At 46.1% G+C, this 18,405-nt stretch overlaps 1 long non-coding RNA gene across 1 annotated transcript; it reads right to left on the reverse strand.

Moving 5' to 3' along the window:
• Positions 1-4,453: 4,453 nt before the first annotated feature.
• LOC132533028 (uncharacterized) lies at positions 4,454-6,591 on the reverse strand. Its single transcript, XR_009544912.1, has 2 exons — positions 5,728-6,591; positions 4,454-5,261 (listed from the first exon to the last, which is right to left on the reverse strand). It is a non-coding gene; the product is annotated as an uncharacterized LOC132533028 (long non-coding RNA).
• Positions 6,592-18,405: the final 11,814 nt, after the last annotated feature.

Here is an 18,405-nt window from a genome sequence, read left to right on the forward strand (position 1 = left end):
ATAAGACTGGCCTCTTGAATTCAGTACACAGCTATGTTGACATGGGCACCCGCTTTGTCTGCTCTAGGACAACTGAGAGTTTACCTTTTGCCTATCACCTTTCCTAGCTAGCACTGGTTTTCATAAAGCAGTGTTTGAGTCACTCCTCACCAGACTCCACCGTGGCTTGGAAATCCTTCCTTCCCATACAGTCACTCCCCAACCTTAACGGGTACCTGTGGACAGATCTCAGCACTGAGAAAACCACCATGGAAAAAACCGCCTGCCGGGCTGGAGAGACAGCATAGTGGTTCTGCAAAAGACTTTCATGCTGAAGAAAAAAAAAAGACTTGCATGCTTGAGACTCCAAAGTCCCAGGTTCGATCATCAGCACCACCATAAGCCAGAACTGAGCAGTGCTCTGGTATTTCTGTATGTCTCTATTTCATTGAAATAGCACCTGCCTAGTGAGGGCCCCTGGCCTCCCTGAGGAATGGAAGTGCCCAGAATGTCTGTGACTTGGAGTTGCTGCTGACAAGGGAAGGCCACCTGAGTAGGTACTGACCCGATAGCACTAAATGTGGCCCTCAAACCATCCTTCTCATTCAAGCTGTGGCAAGATGGCCTTGGACCCCAATAAATGATTTTCTTAAATTGAAAGGATATTGGTACATTGGAATACTATACAGCTGTTAAGAGGAGTAATAAGTCTTGACATCCAGGTTCCAGGTGTCATCAGGATGCCGGCCAGACTTCCCTGGATTAAAGACCCTACCAATGTGTCCTGGAGCTCAGCTTCCCCAGAGACCCATCCTACTAGGGAAAGAGAGAGGCAGACTGGGAGTATGGACCAACCAGTCAACGCCCATGTTCAGCGAGGAAGCAATTACAGAAGCCAGACCTACCTTCTGCAACCCTCAATGACCCTGGGTCCATGCTCCCAGAGGGATAGAGAATGGGAAAGCTATCGGGGGAGGGGGTGGGATATGGAGATTGGGCGGTGGGAATTGTGTGGAGTTGTACCCCTCCTACCCTATGGTTTTGTTAATTAATCCTTTCTTAAATTAAAAAAAAATTAAAAAAAAATAAAAATAAAAATAAAAAAATAATAAGTCTTGACATTTGGGAATATGGATAGACCCAGATAGAGAGTATTATGTTTCATGAAATAAGCCAAACAGCAAAAACAAACAAACAAACAAAAAACCAGACACTTAGGATTCCACTCATGGGATAGCAAGACAACAAACGAGCTAAATGAAATGAACAAAAAGCTTTTAAATGCTAAAGGCAACTGGTGGTAAGGGGGAAAAATCAGGGAAAGGAGAACTAATTGTGCAGTAAAGGATGAAATTCAACTTCCAGTGGTGGCCACAGTGAGGTATGTGCAGTGCTCGCGTGCACTGACACACGTCTGAGGGAGCAGGAGATAATTTTCCTGTGAGAGCATGAATTTCACCATGCACAAGGACCTGCGTTCAAGCTCTCAGTCACCACGAGTGTACAATGCATCTCCTCTTGGGGCAGGGCAGTGGCACATCCGACTAAGCACACATAGTTCTAAGCACAAGGACCCACGCAGTGATCTGGGTTCGAGCACCCAGCTCCCCACATGCAGTGAGGGGACGCTTCACAAGTGGCAAAACAGGTCTGCAGGTGTCTGTCTCCCTTTCTATCTCCCCGTCCTCTCCCAATTTCTCTCTGTCCTATCAAATAAAATGGAAAGAAAAAAAGAAGTCCACCAGGAGCAGTGGATTTGTGGTGCTGGCACTGAACCCCAGCAATAACCCCGGAGGCAAAAAAAAATAAGGAAAAGTCTCTTCTCTGCCTGGGGGGCGGCCAGGGGGTGAGAAGGCACCACATCAGTCCTCTGGGAGCAGTGGACTCTGTGAGCAAGCTCCTTCCTACTTTATTCAGACTAGCATGGTGCATGTGCAAGTTTCAGACTGGGGAAACGATTCAGCTAATCAAGTATCAGACTGGTACATCTGGGGCTCCCAGTTCAATCCCCAGCACTACATATACCAGAGTGGTGTTCTGTCTTGTCTCTCTCCTTCTCTCTGACACATGTGAAACTCAGAGCTGGGGAGATAGCACAATGTTTCTGTAAAAAAAAAAAAACTTTCATGCCTGAGACACCAGTGGTCTCAGGTTCAACTCCCAGCACCACCATAAGCCAGAGCTGAGCAGTGATGGGGTAGGGGAGGGGAGATCACTCTAAACTTATGTAAATATTTCAGTTTCAGATATGTGCCTTTTCCCCTCTCCCAGACTTCACTGGGGCCTCTTGGTAGAAATGTCCTAGCAAGAAGTAGGGAGCAGGTTCCATTCCACCTGCCTCTGAAAGGACAGTTGTCGAAAAAGCAGAGGAGGCAGAATTCCTTGACCCTGAGTTCCATCCCTTTCATGTTCCACAAGGAAGTGTGTGTGTTGCAGTCTCTTGCACCCCCTGCTGGCGCAAAAAGGACATACGCCTCCTCCGGTCCTAGTATTTAATAATTGAGAATGAAATGGGAGAACCAAGGGAGTCTCAAACTTCAGGCAGACTTTCACTTGAAAGAAAAAATCAGTAGTGCATTCTTCCCCACATATTTTTTATTATTTTTCTTGCTATGATTATGAAAGTTTTCTTTTTTTTAATTTATTTTTTATTTAAGAAAGGATAAATTCACAAAGCCATAAGGTAGGAGGGGTACAATTCCACACAATTCCCACCACCTAATCTCCATATCCCATACCCTCCCCAATAGCTTTCCCATTCTCTATCCCTCTGGGAGCATGGACCCAGGGTCATTGTGGGTTGCAGAAGGTGGAAGGTCTGGCTTCTGTAATTGCTTCCCCGCTGAACATGGACGTTGACTGGTTGGTCCATACTCCCAGTCTGCCTCTCTCTTTCCCTAGTAGGGTGGGTCTGGGGGAGCAGAACTCCAGGACACATTGGTGGGATCTTCAGTCCAGGGAAGCCTGGCCGGCATCCTGATGGCATCTGGAACCTGGTGGCTGAAAAGAGAGTTAACATACAAAGCCAAACAAATTGTTGAGCAATCATGGACCCAAAGGTTGGAATAGTGGAGAGGAAGTGTTGGGGGGGGGGGGTGCTCACTGCAAACTCTAGTGTACTTCTGCTTTCAGGTATATATTTTGCACTTGTTTATGGATACATGTGAACATATGCTCTCTCTCACAGAACCTGGTCTATATCTAGGTTTTGGGACTTTGTTAGAAAGTGATCCACCTGGGATGGAATTAGAGAATGCTATGAAAGGAAAGGTCTCACCCGAGTAATGAAGCTGAAGGGTTGTCATTCCACACGTGAAGTCTCTGGACACAGTCTGAGCTGAAGCATGTTGAGGTGGCAATCGTTGTGTTGATTAGATTGTGATCGACTGATGATATGGATTGGGAGAGGCATGTGGGAAAGTGGGCCCTATCCTAAGGTTCCAGGACTGGGAGAAATATAGGCTCTATAGTGGAGATGTGAGGTTCCTGCTGTCTTAGGGTTCAAAAAGACAATGGATAGTTAATGTTATCATCACATTATTTGGTAATTGGGTTAACTTTGAAAAATCCTTTTGTTAGGGTTTGCTGTATATTACCAGTATCTTGTAAATAGCTGTGCCACCTCCCACATATATTTTTTAAAAGTAAGAGAGAACACTTCTATGCCTGCTCTGAAGTCTCACGCCATTCCCTTTCATCCTTCTTGGTAAACTCCATATTGATGACCCACTGTTTTTCCTGTTTCCTTGACGCCCTCATGAAGAGACACCATTTTGAGTAACGCGGCCACTTTTCCCTGGAGTTATCTGAACCTTGTCCCTACAAAAGTTCATTTAAAGCTTTCCCTCTCAGATGACAAACACCCACCCATTCCGTCCACTTCTTCGAGTCTCCCTTTAATAACTAAACTATTCGGCCTGGTAAAGATTGATAACACACTGAGTCCTCTAATTCCACTCACAGCCCTCCTCCCTTGACTTGTTTTCTTGTCAAGACTTCATTCTAGGTGCATATTTCTACCACTCTACAGTCTCACTCCCTAGATCTGCTCTCCCTTCGTTATCTTTGAATTGGCCAAACTCCAGCCCAACCATCTCCCACACACGTTGCTTTCTACTCGTGCCCTCCCCATACCCTCATTCCTACTCCTCAGACTCGCTCTTGACTGGGAGCCTTACTTCCCCCTTCAGTGAGAAGATGGACATTATTGAAAAAATGGAAATCACGTTGAGAAAATGAAAGTTATCATTAAGAAAATGGAGCCATCATAGCCATCTTTCTTTCTCTCTCTCTCTCTTTCTCTCTTTCTTTCTCTCTTTCCTTCTCTCTCTCTCTCTCTCTCTCTTTCTTTCTACCTTAACCAGAGCACTGCTCAGCTCTAGCTTATGGTAGTGCAGGGGATTGAGCCTGGAGCTTCGGAGCCTGAGGCATAAGAGTCTGAGTAACCATTATGCTATCTACCCCCACCCATCACATTTTATTTTATTTTATTTTATTTTGCCACTAGGGCTATCCCTGAGGCTTGGTACCAGCATTATGAATCCACTGCTCCTGGCGGCCTTTTTTTTTTTTTTTTTCATTTTATTGGATAGGACAGAGAAATTGAAAGGGAAGAGGAGACAGAGAGGGAGAGAATAGATAGCCACCTGCAGACCTGCTTCACTGCTTTGAAGTCCCCTCTCTACCTCCTCCCCCCATAGGTGGGAGCTGGGGGCTCAAACCCAGATCCTTACAAAAGTCCTTTCTCTTGGTCCTGTGTGCACTTAACGATGTGCACCACCGCCTGGTCCCCTTTCTTGTCATTATTATTTTAACCAAAGCACTTCTCAGCTCTGACTTTATCATGTTGTGTGGTAGTGAACCTGGAACTTTGAGACCGCGGGCATGAGAGTCTCTTTGCGTAACCACTATGCTGTCTACGCCCCCACCCCGCTCCCATAACCATATTTCTAACCCACTTACATTTATCTTCTGGCCATAGGGAAAGGCATGAACCATCTCGCCCAGTCCTTCCACATACACTACGGGGCCCACCACAGGGGTCATTTCTCTGGTTATCACTTCTCTTCTCTTCTTTCCTATGCTATCAGTGTCTCTCTTTTAAACATTAGATGCATAGGAATATAAACCTGCCCGCAGAGTTGACTTCTTGGGCATGTAATATCTCAGTCACACAGGGCCCTGTGTTGGTTTAATTCTCCACTGTCACTGTCTTGAAATTCTTCTTTCTAATGCCCAATATCAAGCCCAGGGTCTTATTCACAACACTATCACGGAGTCACCTCCTGTTGGTATGCATGAGACCCCTTCTGTTTCATTTGATTTAAATCCCCCCTGCTTAACACTATTCTATTTACATAACCACTTCATTCTATTTACATAACCAGTGTTAACAAGTTCCACCCTCCCTCCAGGGCATTTGTGGTTCAGTGATAGGATTCTCGCCTAATCTGCCCCCTCTTTGTCACACTCTGATTTTCACCAGTCACTTTTCTCTCCACCCTCTCTATGTCACATCCTGTTTCCACCCTACTTGGCAAGTATATATAAAGACAGCATTGTGAGTTTTACTGTACCTTTAGTTTAGCTTAGCTCGGCTTAGATTGTGCTGCGTCCTGCATGAATAAAGAGATACTGCCTACAGCTCAACCATGAATCCCTGGTCGTCTGTTACACCCGCCGGTGAAGCTAGCCCGGCGAAAACAACATAACCCATCGAAAACAACATAACCCATCGAAAACAACAACCTCCCTGACTTGTGTCATTTTTAATAAGTGAGGAGACGGGTGCCCTGCCACTTGAGCCACATTTCTGGCCCCTTGAAACTCTGAGGCACTTTATATATATGGATAGAGAGAGAGAGAGAGACAGAGACAGAGAGAGAGTGAAAAGCCACAGCGCGAAATTTCCTTTCAATGTGCAGCTGGGGTGGGGGTCTGAACCTGGGTCATGTACACAGTAGAGAAGCACACGAACCAAGTGAGAGCTACTTCACCTGCCCCTGAATAACTTTGGAAGGAAGAGCCACTCTGCCACCCAGAGCATCTCTGACTGTTCTCTGTGGCGTCTCCTTTCTGAACTGCTCAGAGTAGCTCGTGCCATCCGTCTCTACTCCCCTGTCAACTTGTAAGATTCCTTCAACTGTTCAATGGCCTTGTTGGAGTGGAATTAAGTCGATACTTTTCCACGTCACCCCTGAAGGCCCATCCCAATAGGCCCTCTTCTTTATCCTATAGCCCAGCACCATACAAATAACTTTCCTTGCCTTTCTCTCCATTTTCAGGTTTGGAATTGCTCAAGCTTTTTTTTGTTCTCTTAGCGCTAGCAGCTATGTGTGCCCGATGCCTGATTGTGTGTCTACCACCCAGGCAGCATTCAAAAGTTAATAGGCACACCCAGTCAAGCACATATAGAACTATGTGCAAGGACCAGGGTTTGAGACCTCGCTCCCCACCTGCAGGGTGATGCTTCATGAGCAGTGAAGCAGGTATGTAGATGTCTATCTTCTATCTTACTCTCTCTTTCTTTCCTTTTTTTTTTTTTTTTTTTTGCCTCCAGGGTTATTGCTGGGACTCATTGCCTGCAATATGAATCCACTGCTCCTGGAGGCTATTTTTCCCATTTTGTCGCCCTTGTTATCATTATTGTTATTGTTGCAAATCATGTTGTTAGATAGGACAGAGAGAAATGGAGAGAGGAGGGGAAGACGGAGAGGGGGAGAGAAAGATAGATACTTGCAGACCTGCTTCACTGCTTGTGAAGCGACTCCCCTGCAGGTGCGGAGCTGGGGGCTCGAACTCAGATCCTTATGCCAGTCCTTGAGCTTTGCACCACCTGCTCCTCTTTCAATTTCTCTCCGTCCTGTCCAGTAAAATGGAAACAATGGATGCCAGGAGTGTTGGGTGAATAGCGCTGGCACCAACCGCAGCAAAAACATTGTAGGCAAAAATAAAGGGGAGGGGGAGTGAATGAATGAGTGAGCAGAGGACTAAAGATGTTGATCAGGGTGAGCACAGGGAAAGAAGACTTGCTTGACCACTGCAAGGTCTCAGGTTCAGTCCCCAGCACTACTTATGTGTTAGTGATGCTCTGATTCCCTCACTAGATAAATGAATCTTTAAAAATAAAAAATGTTGATAATAGAGAGCTCAAATAAGGAGGAAAATTTAAACCACACACTCAAAAAAAGAGTAAAGACACAAATACAGGGCTGGAGAGATAGTATAATGGCTCTGCAGAAAACTTCCATGCCTGAGGCTCCAAGGTCTCAGGTTCAGTCCACAGCACCACCATAAGCCAGAGCTGAGAAGGGTTCTGGTCTTTTTGTATCCTAAAATAAATAAAATTTTAAAAGAAATTAAATAAATAAATAAAAAGATGGGGGCCGGGTGGTGGCAGTGCCCCTGGTTGAGTGCACGTATTATAATGCTCGGGTTCAAGTCCCCGGCGCCCACCTGCAGGAGGAAAGCTTCACAAATGGTGAGACAGGACTGCAGGTCTCTCTCTCTCTCTCTCTTCTTCCCCCCTTTCTGTCTCCCCCTTCCCTCTCAATTTCTGGCTATCTCTGTGCAACAAACAAAGATTTTTTTAAAAATTAGAAAGGTGAGGGTTGGGCGGTAGTGCAGCAGGTTAAGCAGGTTAAGTGGCGCAAAGCTCAAGGACCAGCGTAAGGATCCCAGTTTGAGCCCCCAGCTCTCCACCTGCAAGGGGGGGAGGTCACTTCACAAGCTGTGAAGCAGGTTTGCAGGTGTCTTTCTTTCCCCCTCTCTGTCTTCCCCTTCGCTCTCTATTTCTTCCTGTCCCATCCAACAACGATGACATTAATAACAACAACAATAACTACAACAACAATATAACAACAAGGGCAACAAAAGGGGAAAATATTAGAAAGATGCAAATATCCATCTTGGTCATGTAGATGAGATATTTCAAATGATGAGTAATTAGAAGCGACCAAAAAAATTTAAAAGAGTAAAGATTCCCATGTATATTCTGAATGATGAGTAAAGTATGGGATGCATTGGATCGACCTTCCCGTGGTGCATCTCGTGAGTACCCATTCATTGGGGAAACTGACGATCCTCCCTAGCCGGGCAAACGCTAGACGAAGAATGAGTAAAGTATGAACGCAAACTCATTTGGGAAATTCTCAAAGCTAGAAGGTTCTAGTGGACTGAGAGAAAGGCAGGAGCCCCAGACATGGACTAGGCCAAAAGGCAACCAGCAAATGCCAACGCAGCGCTGCCTGAGGCGGGGAGTCTGGGTGCTTGCTGTCAGCCTGCCTAACAACGAGTTGGAAAGCTCTAAGATAAGCCCGAAGCGTTCTAAGTGCTGGAGAGTTTTTTGTGGAGGGAGGGCACGAGTATGGGTACACCAGGTAAGTCAGAGGGGTGAGCAGGTGGCTCAAAGGCAGAGTATACGCTTCAGGCCCTGGGTTCAAATCCCTGCACTGCATAAATGTGGGTGGCACTGCGCTCTGCTATTTCTCAGCAAAAGGCCGGTATCCTGGACACGACTGCGCTCTGGCGAGGCAATGAGCTGGACGGGTCAGCAGAGGGCAGCACAGGCTTGACTTTGTCCTTCTCTGCAGCCTGGAAGCGGATGCCTGAGGCGGCCCTTCTTCTTCTAGCGTTTGCCCTTCTTCCGTAGCCAGTCAACAGTGTCAGGTTGAAAGCTGTCAGGAGCTGCTTGTTGCTGGCTTTGAAAGTGACTGGGATCCATGTGGATTCAGTCGGCTAGGAAGGATGGTCAGTTTCCCCAATGAATGGGTACTCACGGGATGCACCACGGGAAGGTCGATCCAATGCATCCCTGAGGAGCGGGAGAGGGAAGCTGCCTCGCTTTTCACAGACAGAAAGTTGGGGTGAGGTGGATAATTCAATGGCTAGAGCCAAGGATCTGTGTACCTGAAGCTCCCAGATCCATCCCCAGCACTGCACATACCAAAGTGTATCCCTCTGCCTCCCTTTCTCTTTTTCATGTAAAACTCTCTATCTCATATAAACTAAATAAAACAAACCTTTTGAGAAAAAAATATATATATAGTCAGCCGGTAATTATGAGCTTGGGAGAACTATGGCTGCGACTTATTGGGGAAGGGGACACAGAATTTTGGTGGTGGGAGTGGTGTGGAGTTTACCACTATTATCTTGTAATCTTGTAAGTCACTGATAAAAAAATATTTAAAAAATAGAATTGGAGCGGTTCAGGAGCTGGTGCAGTGAGTAAAGCATCAGATCCTTAAGTCTGGAGTTCAATCCCTGAGAGTACATGTACCAGAGTGATATCTGGCTCTTCTTCTCTCCGCCTATATTTCTCATTAACAAATAAATATAATCTTTTTAAAAATAGAATTTGAAAGCACAACAAAATAATAAAATAAGCCAGGGGACTCACCATCCAGTCTCTTCTGATCTCCCGCAGAACAGACCCTCCACTACCACCACTACCCCCAACTCCCAGTGCACCCCACGCCTATAAGCCAGCACCCAGAATGGTGTCAGACAAAGGGGTGGTCATGAGAACTCAGCCCCCTGGGGTCAAATCCAGGCTCCCTTGGCTGCCTTCCTTGGAAACTTGAGCGAGTTGTCATGAGCAAGCATCTCAGCCGCCATCTTGCTCTCCAGTTAGGAGTGATTCTTATGCACTTCACTGTTTTCATCTGTCCACTGTGATGGGTAAACCACCACCACCCCCCTTCAGGAGGAATACTGAGCCACCATGGGGGTGTTCATAATTCCCACACACACGATCACCAACTATCACTTCTGTGTAGTTCTCCCTACAAAAGAAAATAAACAGTCACCCAGGAAGGAATCCCAGAATGCATCAGTTCCCCCACACATCTGTGGAGACCTCCCTCCACCTGTCCCTCAAGCTCTGCTGCCTAGTGAAGGGACTGGACTCTGAGAACACTGGCTAGGAGCTACCCCAGGGAGGTGAACAGTAGGCCAGGAAGTGTGGAGTGGGCCTCTGGCTTTCTGTGCTGGGATTTTTAATGCCCACTGGTTCTGAGAGCTCAGCCAGCAGGAGGTGGGAAAGATTAAGTAGCCTGCAAGCTGTTATTTCAGGTGCTCTGGGAGGGGAGTTGAGCATACAGTGATTTCAATTAGCTTCTCCTTTCCTCCACTTTGTGTGTCACCACCCTCCTGCACCCACAGCATTGTCCTTGAGAGAGGAAGGAGGGGGGCACCCATGGGCAACCACCCACATCTGCTTGTTTTTCATCACCTAACTGAATGTGAAGAATGAAAAATACAGCCTCCCCTGGGGATGTGCGTTGACCCTGTGTAGCAGAGAAGCAATTATAGGAGCCAGAAATCCTTTCCTTTGCACCCCAATAAGAATTTTAGTCCATATTCCCAGAGGAGAAATGTTTGTTTTGCCTCCAGGGTTATCTCTGGGGCTTGGTGCCTGCACTAGGAATCCACTGCTCCTGGAGACTATCTTTTTTCCATTGTTTTTGCTGCTGCTGTTGTTGTCGTTGGATAGGACAGAGAGAAATCAAGAGAGGAGAGGAAGATAGAGGAGAAAGATAGATACCTGCAGGCCTGCTTCACCACCTGTGAAGCAACCCCCATGCAGGTGGGGAGCCAGGAATTCGAACTGAGATCCTTTCGCTTCACGCCATGTTCTCTTAATCTGGTGCGCTACTGTCCAACCCCCAGAATGCCACTTCTATCATTATAAATGACTCTGCTTTGTGGTTGGGGAGATGGCTGTGTTGGTAGAACTGGGCCTGGGTGTCTGAGGTCCCAGGTTCAACCCCTGGTACCACCATAAGCCAGAGCTGAGCAGTGACTCTGGTAAAAGGGGAAAAAAAAAAAAAAAAAGTTACTCTGTTTCTCAGCCAGCTTGTAGAAGAAGGGTATACAAATATTTACTTCTGGGGGCAGGCAGTAGCGCAGCAGGTTAAGTTCACATGGCACAAAGCACAAAGATCAGCGTTGTTAAGAATCACGATTTGAGCCCCTGCTCCCCTCCTGAAGAGGGGTCCACTTCATGAGTGGTGAAACAGATCTGCAGGTGTGTATCTTTCCCTCTATCTGCCTCCCTGTCCTATCTAATGAAAATTAGAAAGAAAAATAAATAAATAAATGGAAAAATGGCCACCAGGAGCCATAGATTCACAGTGCTGGCACAAAGCCCCAGCAATAACCCTGGAGAGAATAAAGTATATATACACTTGTTATTGTTATTTTATTGCTAGGACAGAGAGAAATTAAGAAGGGAGGGAGAGATTGAGAAGGAGAGATACCTGCAGCTTCACCATTCCTGAAGATTCCCCTGTGGCTTTACTAGGTTTGCCACCACCCAGCCCCCGGAAGGTTTTTCCAAAACAAGAGCTCCCCTTCTCCTCTCTGACCAAAGAATGAAACCTTCCTTTCCTAAATTTTCCCTGTTTAAGAAGTTTTCTGGGGTGGGGGAGATAGCATAATGATTATGCAAAAAAGACTGTCATGCCTGAGGCTCCAAAGTCCCTGGTTCAATTTTCCATGCCACCATAAGCCAGAGCTGAGCCGTGCTCTAGTAAAATAATAATAATAATAATAATAATGGTTTTCTGATTCCAGATTTTTTAAAATTTTTATTTATTTCTTTTACCAGAGCACTGCTCAGCTCTGGTTATGGTGGTACAGGGAGCTGAACCTGGCATTTTGCATAGCCATTATGCTATCTACCCCTGCCCTGCAGATTTATTTACTTGTTGTTAATAAAAATTCTACTGATTTTACCTTAAGCCTCCATGTTGACAGTACCTGTCTGGTTGATTGTTAACAGGTGCCCACTAAGTAAGGCTCCAGGCTCTTTTTGGTGTCACAACTCCCTCCCCCTGAAGGCAGAAGGAGGAAGAGTGTCCAGAGTTATAATGGCAACCCACAGGCCTGGAGATCATGAGAAATGCAGGTCTGTAACTCCCACCTCAGGATACTTCCCTGAAGGGTCTGGGCTTTGGCACGATGGAGTGAGCTGAATATTTCCTGAGGCAGCAGACACTTGCACCTGACTCATGGCAGTCAGACAAAGACTATGGTCGTCAAGGCCCAACACATTCTTGATGTCTCTCTCCCTCACCTTGAGAGTAATCTGTGCTTTGACAATTGCTCCTGGATTGTTTGACCTAAAAGCATCTTTGATCTTCCTGTTGCTTTTGATAGGATGTGACTTTATCAATAAATACTCTGCTTTGATTTCTGATCAGGGACACACCTGACAGTCCAGATGTCTAGTTGCTGTCCCTCCAGACTTTTGAGACACACTAGGAAGTGACTGAAGTTGTTTGCTCAGCCCTGAGAGCTTTGGATCTCAGGGTCATGTTATCTGGCTATGGTTCTCCTACCTGAGTATAAGCCATGTTTCCTTTTTGTTGTGTGGGTTTTGTTCATTGTCTTATGGCCTCAATTAGACTAGTAGTTTGGGGGATTATTGGTAACCTCAATCCCTCACGAACATGAACAAAGCTGGAGATAAATAGATGTTGGGTGGAGGAGACAGTGTAATGGTTATGCAGACTCTCATGCCTGAGGCTCTGAGGCCTCAGGCTCAATCTGCCTCACCACCATAAACCAGAGCTGAGCAGTGCTTTGGCCTCTATCTCTCTGTACCTCTCTTTTATTAAAAATAAAAATAAATAAAATATTTTTTAAATAAATGTCCACATCCTAACCCCCAGATCTGGGAGTGCTGGCTGACTTGGCTCAGGGGGTCTATGGGCATAGCTGACAGTGGAGGGTGATTATCCCGGACTGCCGGGGGTATCACATCACCTGGGGCTTCTAACAAGAAAGAAGGGCAACCAGAAGTCTAGCACGGGGAAGCCAATGCCGTGGCAGAAGAAAAACTGGAAGGGAGCTCGCTGAAGGTGGAGTCAGGATCACCAGCCCAGGTCACAGGTAACTAGTGCAAGGCAAAAAAGTGCGTGAAGACAGATTCTCATTCCAAACCCCCTGGCAACACCCCGTCTGTGTCCTCATGAGCTTGACTTGATGCTCATTTTTAACCTGATTCTGTAACACAGCAACAAGGGGTTAACATTATTATTATTATTATCATTATTATTGGTTTACAGTACAGTCCTTAACACATAGGCACAGCCTATGTATGTGCCTATCTCCCCTTGACCAGGATCCCAATATCCCTCCATCCTGTCTCTTTCTCTCCTTCCCCAGAGTCCTTTGCTTTCAAAAGTGTTTTGTGTTTTACCAGAACTTAGCTCAACGGCATCTGGTGGTACTGGGGTTTGAACCTAGAGCCTTTGGAGCCACAGGCATCAAGGCCTTTCTGCATCTCCACCATTCCATCTCCCCCAGAAGGGACTGAACATTCTTAGGGAGGGAGGTCTGAAGATGGGATAGTGACTAAAAATCTGGACTTAAAAGCATGAACCCCAAGTTTGAATACTGACAACACGTTTACCAGAATGATGCTCTGATTTGCGCTCTCTCTCTCTCTCTCTCTCTCCTTAATAACTAAATAAATCTTTTAAAAATAAAAAATAACTTTGAAAAAGTAATTTTAAAAACCTTTGAAAAGAAGTGTACAGTTCCAGACACATTGGAGATATTGATGGAGAATGTCACAGAACATTGATGATGGCCCTGCAGTGAGATGCAGGGTCCCCTTTCTTTGGAGAGAGACCACCCGCTGTCCCCACTCCCAAGAGGGAAATACACTCTGGGCCTATCTGCCTCTGTCCTGGGGTCTCCAGCAAACCTCCCAGGGCTGGCCTCAGAGAGGCTAATAGAAGATATTACTCTTCGTTCCAGCAAAGTAAAGTGAGGCCATCCTAGAGAGCCCAGGCTTGGGTGAGAGAAACAGAGAGACTTTTTAAATTTATTTGTTTTCTCAAGATTTACTTATTTAGTAACATGGAAGAGAAAGAGAACCTGAGCCTCACTCTGGCACTTGTAACTCTGGGGATCGAACTTGGGACCTCATGCTTTGAAGTCCGGCATTCCAGCCACTGAGCCACCTGGTGGGCAGCTCACCCTAAGAATACTTAACTCCTTGCTCTATACAGAATTGGGTTAAAATGGGAATCAAGAGAGCCTTGTGAGGACACAGACAGGGATGCTAGCAGGGACATTGGAAACAAACTAATGATGTTCTCCTGGTAAGTTGTATTTATCTATTTGTTTGTTTGTTTCCAGAGCTTTGCATCTCCAGGGTGACTTTTTCAGGCAGAGAGATAACATGCAAAGAAGCAGATGTGTGTGTGTGTGTGTGTGTGTGTGTGTGTGTGTGTGTGTGTGTCCACAGAGAGAAAGAGGCAGAGAGAGACCATAGTACCGAAAGTCCCCTCAGTGCAACTGAGCCAGGCTGGAGCTTGGCTCATGAACACAGCAAAGCAATGCCATATCCAGGTGAGCTATTTTGTCAGCCCACTTCCGGGAAATTGCAGCCAGTTCCAGCGTCAGAGGATGTCACCACAATCGGTGCCTGAAATTGAGACCTCTCTCTCTGGCCACTGCCTCCCCAGTAAGGACAAGACCTCCCCAGGAAGAGCCCAGTCTGGAGTTCTGGAAGCTGCTTTCTGAGCACTGCCTCTCTTGCCTGCTGGGGGCGTTCTCAGACCTAGTAAACACATGACTTGGCTCTTAGACCTAGTAAACTCATGGCTTGGCTCTCAGACCTAGTAAATTCATGGCTTGGCTCATTGTTGAGAGGACAGCAGGGAGAAGTGGGACTGTCCACTGTGAAGAATCTAGGGAAGACAGCACAGGATAATAATAACAATATGAGTGACTGAGTCTTCAGTATAGGAGCTTTGCAAGTAATTGGTCACCAGAGGGCACTGTTAGCCTCCAAAAATGCTACAGGGCAGCGATACAGCTCAGGTGCCAGCAAAAGCACACAAGGATCTGAATCCCAACAAACTCACACACACGCACCCACCCACCCACGCACCCACCCCCTAATGCTCCAGAAGCCAGCAAGGTAGCTCACTTGGGAGGGGCCCTTTTTGCCATGTACACAACTTAACTTCAAGCCTGGTCCTCACTGCACTGGAGGAAGCTTCAGTGCTGCTGTGTCTCTCTCTGTTTCTGTCTCTCTGTCATTGTCTCCCTCTTTCTATAAGAAACACTTTGGCAGATGGGTTGGGTGAGAGCTCACTGTCAGAGTGAGTTTCCTGGGCCCACGGCCCTGGGTTTGAGCCCAGGCACCTCATGGGAGCACCATGGTGGAGGGATGCTGTGGTCTCTCTTCTCTGCGTGGAAGACAGAAAGAGGGAGAGAAAGATAGACACCTGCAGACCTGCTTCACCACCTGTGAAGTGACACCTTCCCCCCACCCCCCGCAGGTGGAGAGCCAGAGATTCGAACTGGGATCCTTGCACTGGTCCTTGCACTTTCACCCCATGTGCGCTTAACCCGGTACACTGCCGCTCCGCCCCTCTTCTCTCTTTCTATCTCTAAAGATAAATAAATAGCATCACAGACCAAGAAAACCCAACAGAGATCATCTTTCTTTTCCAATCCCAGAGAGGCACTGCCAGAATGCTTACTTGAAAGATGGCCCCATCATTCTAGGTTTTTTATTCTTTCTTCCTTTTTTTTTTTTTTTCTTTTGCAGAGCTGGAGTCTCAGACATGCAAAACTTCACCATTCCAGACTGCCTTTTCATTCAGACAGATACAGAGACAGAAGAGACAGAGACCAGGGAGAGATGCCATAGCACTAGCGCTTCATGAAGGGCCTGGGAGGTGGCTCAGCAGAGAGAGCCACCTGCTCTGGTCTCTATCATTAATTAAATAAATCTTTAAAAATATATAGCATATGGGGCTGGGCAGTAGCACAGCAGGGTAAGCGCACATGGCACAAAGCACAAGGACTGGAGTAAGGATCCGAGTTCCAGCTCCTGGCTTCCCACCTGTAGGGGTTAGGGGGTCGCTTCACAAGAGGTGAAGCAAATCTGCAGGTGTCTATTTTCTCTCCTCCTCTCTGTCTTCCCCTCCTCTCTCCATTTCTCTCTGTCCTATCCAACAACTATAACAATAACAACCACAACAAAGGCAACAAAAAGGGCAACAAAATGGGGAAAATGGCCTCCAGGAGCAGTGGATTCATATTGTTGGCACTGAGCTCCAGATAACCCTGGAGGCAAATATATATATATATACCATGATATATATATATCATGGTACCTCCCACATAGTGCTGGGACTTGAACCTGAGCCCCTGAGCATGGCAGGCTAGGCCTCTGCCTGGTGAGCTATCTCTCCAGCTCAGCATATTTACTTGATAAAAGAGCTCTAGTTTCAGGAGGTGAAGCAGCTGGCAGAGTGCTGGACTTGTGTGCATGAGGTCCTGAGTTTGACTGCTGTCATCACATGTGTCAATGCGATGCCCTGGTTCTTTCTCAGTCCCTCTAATAAATAATATCAAATAAAATAGAAAAGGGAGCTTTGAACAGAGCTGGAAGGATTCCTGAGCTTTGGCACTTGCAGCATATTTCACATCAAAACTTCCAGACTTGGAGAACAGAGCTTGGGAGAAGCTTCCCAGTCTGCAGAGCACCCCAGCCTGGGGTGGGTCCCCTCCTCTGTCTTTGTGTGAAGCAGTTCTCAAAGGTCTCCCCACTTCGGGCTCAGAGGAACCTGGGCAGGACAGATGGTAGCTACCACACCTGCCTTCATTGACCCAAATTCTTTCGCCACCTGTGTACCATTCTCCACAGGAGGGGGTGGTCTCAGATGCACGGACATAATGGGCTTATCTCCATAGAAAGATACTCCAGGGACTTGGGCTGGACAAGCCTTTTATAATAAATACCCTTGAGTCCCACAGAGCAAATTGCTGCTGTAGACAGAAGCTGCAGGGCCGGTAGAATGGCCCGAGGAGTGGGGCTGGGTGGTAGTGCACCCCGCTGAGTGCACACATCACTGTACACAAGGACCTGGGTTCAAGCTCTCCAGCCTCCATCTGCAGGGGGAAAGTTTTGAGAGCATTGAAGCAATACTGCAACTTGCTCTCTCTCGCTCCCTCTCCCTCTCCTTCTCCGTCTCCCTCTCTTTTATTTCTTTATTGGAAAATTAATGTTTTACATTCGACAGTAAATACGATAGTTTGTACATAACAGTTCTCAGTTTTCCACATAACAATACAACCCCCACTAAACTAGGTCCTCTGTCATCCTTTTTGGACCTGTACTCTCCCATGAGATCTTGTTTTTCAACTTCTACCTGAGAGTGAGATCATCCCATATTCATGCTTCTGCTTCTGACTTATTTCACTTAACATGAATTTTTCAAGGTCTATCCAAGATTGTCTGAAAATGGTGAAGTCACCACTTTTGATAGCTGAGTAGTATTCCATTGTGTATATATACCACAACTTGCTCAGCCACTCATCTGTTGTTGGACACCTGGGTTGCTTCCAGGTTTTGGCTATTACAAATTGTGCTGCCAAGAACATATGTGTACACAGATCTTGTTGGATGGATGTGTTGGGTTCCTTAGGATATATCCCCAGGAGAGGAATTTCAGGATCATAGGGTAGGTCCATTTCTAGCCTTCTGAGAGTTCTCCAGACTGTTCTCCACAGAGGTTAGACCAATTGACATTCCCACCAGCAGTGCAGGAGGGTTCCTTTGACCCCACAACCTCTCCAGCATTTGTTGCTGCTACCTTTTCTGATGTATGACATTCTCACAGGAGTGAAGTGGTATCTCCCTGTTGTTTTTATTTGCATTTCTTTGACAATGAAAGACTTGGAGCATTTTTTCATGTGTTTTTCGGCCTTTTGGATCTCTTCTGTGGTGAATATTCTGTCCATGTCTTCTCCCCATTTTGGGGTGGGGTTATTTATTTTCTTATTGTTGAGTTTGTCAAGCTCTTTATATATTTTGGTTATTAAACGCTTGTCTGATATATGGCATGTAAGTAAAGATCTCCTCCCATTCTGTGAGGGGTCTCTTGGTTTGAGTATTGGTTTCTTTTGCTGTGCAAAACCTTTTTAATTTGATGTAGTCCCATAGGTTTATGCTTGCCTTAGTCTTCTTTGTAATTGGATTCGTTTCATTGAAGATGTCTTTAAAATTTATGTGGAACTGGAATTGGCATATTGCACCAAAGTAAGACTCTGGGGTGGTGGCGGGGAGAATACAGGTCCAAAAAGGATGACAGATGACCTAGTGGGGTTGTATTGTTATATGGAAAACTTGGAAATGTTATGCATGTACAAACTATTGCATTTGCTGTCGAATGTAAAACATTAATTCCCCATAAAGAAATTTAAAAATAAATATATATATAAAAAAGAGTTCTGCCAATATTTTCCTCTAAGTATCTGATAGCTTCATCCAAGTCCTTGATCCACTTGGAATTTACTTTTGTGTTTGGTGAAATTAAAGTGGTTCAGGTTCATTCTTCTGCATGTTTCAACTCATTTTTTCCCAATATCACTTGTTAAAGAGACTCTGCTTTC

This window comes from Erinaceus europaeus, chromosome 15 (genome assembly GCF_950295315.1).
Source record: "Erinaceus europaeus chromosome 15, mEriEur2.1, whole genome shotgun sequence".
NCBI classification, from domain to species: domain Eukaryota; kingdom Metazoa; phylum Chordata; class Mammalia; order Eulipotyphla; family Erinaceidae; genus Erinaceus; species Erinaceus europaeus.